This window comes from Nicotiana tomentosiformis, chromosome 2, assembly GCF_000390325.3.
Source record: "Nicotiana tomentosiformis chromosome 2, ASM39032v3, whole genome shotgun sequence".
NCBI lineage: Eukaryota > Viridiplantae > Streptophyta > Magnoliopsida > Solanales > Solanaceae > Nicotiana > Nicotiana tomentosiformis.
In genome coordinates this window covers 65,455,848-65,459,702 of record NC_090813.1, presented here as the reverse complement: position 1 = coordinate 65,459,702, position 3,855 = coordinate 65,455,848, and positions in this window count along the sequence as shown.

The following is a 3,855-nucleotide window of genomic DNA, read 5'->3' as shown; positions in this document are numbered from 1 at the left end:
ACTTCATTGATAGGTGCAGGGATAGACTGCACAACATGAGCATATTGGAGTCTCACAGGGTGGATTTCACTACCTTTCAGCTGGAGGGCAGAGCTCGTAGATGGTGGAAGTCTTATCTTCTTGGCAGACCAGCAGGTTCTCCTCCCATGACTTGGGACCAGTTTACACGCCTATTCTTGGACATGTATATTCCACCCTCTCAGAGAGAAGAGTTGCGGTTTCAGTTTGAGCAACTCCAACAGGGTCAAATGTCAGTGACCGATTATGAGGCGAGATTCTCTGAGTTATCTCGCCATGCACTTATGATACTTCCTACTTAGGCGGAGCGAGTGCGAAGGTTTGTTGCGGGTTTGCACTCAGGTATTCAGGCTACTATGGCCCGGGAGGTTAAGATGGGGACTTCTTATCAGCTAGTAGTAGAGATAGTTCGGAGGATTGAGGGTTACCGTCAGAGGGGTAGAGAGCAGATGCAGCAGGACAAGAGGGTCCGTTATTTCGGAGAGTTTAGAGGTGCCCCGGCTAGGGGCAGTGGGCAGTTCATGAGGGGTCAGCCCAGCATGCCCACATATCCAGCACCGCCGCCTCCTCGGGGTGCTCCAGTGTGACTCTATTTCAGTGCTATGCCGGAGAGTTCTTATCGTCCATCAGTTATTCAGGGTTCTTCCAGTAGGTATTCAGGCCATCAGGGTCAGACTTCAGGACATCAGATATGAGTGCGGGGACCCTGGCCACATGAAGAGATTTTGTCCCAGACTCCAGGGCAAGGCAGTGCAGCAGAGTCAGCAGCCCATGATTTCAGCACCAGTAGCCGCACCAGCTATCCGGCCTCCCAGAGGTGGAGGGCAGGTGGGTAGGAGTCATTCTAGAGGTGGAGGTCAGGCAGGCGGAAGCCAGCCAGGTGGTGCTCCAGCCAGATTCTATGTTTTCCCGGCCAGACCAGATGCAGTGGCCTCAGATGCCATGATCATAGGTATTATTTCTGTCTGCGGTAGGGATCCTTCGGTACTATTCAATCCAGGGTCTACCTATTCGTATGTATCATCTCTGTTTGCTCATTTCCTGGATATTCCTCATGAGTCCATGGGTACTCCTATTTATGTGTCCACTCATGTGGGCGATTCTGTTGTTGTGGATCGGATCTATCGGTCCTGTGTGGTCATATTCTGTGGATACGAGACTAGAGTGGATCTTCTGTTGCTTGATATGACCGACTTTGAGGTTATACTAGGCATGGACTGGCTATCCCTATATCACGCTATCCTTGATTGCCATGCCAAGACTGTTACCTTGGCGATGCCAAAGTTGCCTAGATTGGAGTGGAACGGTTCGTCTGTCAGTGCATCTAGTCGGGTTATCTCTTTTCTGAAGGCTCGACATATGGTTGAGAAGGGGTGTTTGGCTTATCTAGCTTATGTCGGGGATACTACCGTAGAGTCTCCGGTGATTGATTCAGTGCCCGTAGTCCGGGAGTTTTCGGATGTGTTTCCTTTTGATCTTCCAGGCATGCCATCAGATCGTGATATCGACTTTTGTGTTGACTTGGCTCCAGGTACCCAGCCTATATCTATCCCACCGTACTGTATGGCTCCGAAAGAGTTGAAGGAGCAGCTTGAGGAGTTACTAGCAAAGGGGTTCGTCAGACCAAGTGTATCACCTTGGGGTACACCAGTATTATTTGTGAAGAAGAAAAATAGGACTATGCGGATGTGCATTGATTACTGCCAGTTGAACAGAGTTACCATTAAGAACAAGTACCCGTTGTCGTGTATTAATGATTTGTTTGACCAGTTGCAGGGTGCTAGGGTGTTCTCTAAGATCAACTTGAGATCGGGGTACCATCAGTTGAAGATTCAGGACTCGGATGTTCCGAAGACTGCTTTCTGTACTAGATATGGCCATTATGAGTTTCTAGTGATGTCCTACGGCTTGACTAACGCCCCAACAGCGTTTATGGATTTGATGAACATGGTGTTCAGGCCATACAATAACTCGTTTGTCATTGTCTTCATTGATGACATTTTGATCTACTCATGTAGCATGGAGGAGCACGAGCATCATTTGAGAGTGGTGCTTCAGACCTTGCGGGAACAGAAGCTATATGCTAAGTTCTCCAAGTGTGAGTTTTGGCTAGATTCTATAGCATTCTTGGGGCATGTTGTATCAGGCGAGGGTATTAAGGTAGATCCCAAGAAGATTGAGGCAGTTCAGAGTTGGCCTCGTCCTACTACGGCGACTGAGATCAGTAGCTTCTTGGGGTTAGCAAGTTATTATCGCTGGTTTGTGGAGGGCTTATTATTTATTGCAGCACCTTTAACTAGATTAACCCATAAGGATGCTCCGTTCCGTTGGTCCGACGATTACGAGGCGATCTTTCAGAAGCTCAAGACAGTTTTGACTACAACACCAGTTCTAGTGTTACCTTCCGGCTCGGGGATGTATACTATGTATTGCGACGCTTCACGCGTTGGTTTGGGTTGTGTATTGATGCAGGAGGGGCAAGTTATTGCATATGCTTCACGTCAGCTGAAGCCCCATGAGAAGAATTATCCTGTGCACGATTTTTGGACTTGGCCGCGATTTTTCATGCTCTTAAGATCTGGAGGCATTATCTTTATGGGGTGTCCTGTGAGCTTTACACTGATCATCGCAGGTTGCAGCATTTGTTCAAATAATGGGATCTCAATTTGAGGCAGCGCAGATGGCTTGAGTTACTGAAGGATTATGACATCACCATTTTTTATCATCCGGGCAAGGCGAATGTAGTCACGGATGCCTTGAGCAGAAAAACAGAGAGTATGGGTAGCTTGGCCTTCATCTCAACGGAGGAAAGGCCACTAGCCTTGGACATTCAGTCTTTGGCCAATAGACTTGTGAGGCTGGATATTTCAGAGCCCTGTCGAGTTCTTACATGCGTCGTTGCCCAGTCTTCACTATTAGAGAAGATCAAGGCTCGACAGCTTGATGATCCGCACTTGTTGGTCCTCAGAGAGGCTGTACTACAGGGTGGTGCTAAAGAGGTTACTATCTGCGAGGATGGTGTTCTGCGACTCCAGGGTCGTCTATGTGTTTCTAATATCGATGGCTTGAGGGAGAGGATTTTAGAGGAGGCACACAGTTCTCGATATTCCATTCACCCAGGTGCTACGAAGATGTATTGCGACCTGAGGCAGCATTATTGGTGGCGGCGGATGAAGAAAGACATAGTTGAGTATGTAGCTAGGTGCCTAAATTGCCAGCAGGTTAAGTATGAGCACCAGAGGCCAGGTGGCCTACTCCAACAGATGACTATACCTGAGTGGAAGTGCGAGCACATTACTATGGATTTCATAGTTGAGTTGCCGCGGACCTTGCGGAAGTTCGATGCAGTTTGGGTCATTGTCGACAGGTTGACCAAGTCGTCACACTTCATTCCGGTTGTGACTACGTATACTTCAGAGAGGTTGGCCCAGATTTATATTCAGGAGATAGTTCGGTTGCACGGTGTGCCAATTTCCATCATATCAAATAGAGGCCCTCATTTTACTTCACATTTCTAGAGAGCAGTACAGAGTGAATTGGGGAACCGTGTAGAGCTCAGCACAACCTTTCATCCGCAGACCAACAGGCAGTCGGAGCGGTCAGTTCAGATTTTGGAGGATATGCTCAGGGCATGTGTGATTGACTTCGGAGGTTATTGGGATCGTTTCTTTCCTTTGGCCGAGTTTGTTTATAACAATAGTTACCAATCCAGCATCAAGATGGCTCCATTTGAGCCTTTGTATGGTCGGCGATGTCGTTTGCCCATCGGATATTTTGAGCCCGGTGAGGCTAAGTTATATGGTACTGATTTGGTAAAGGATGCTTTAGAAAAGTAAA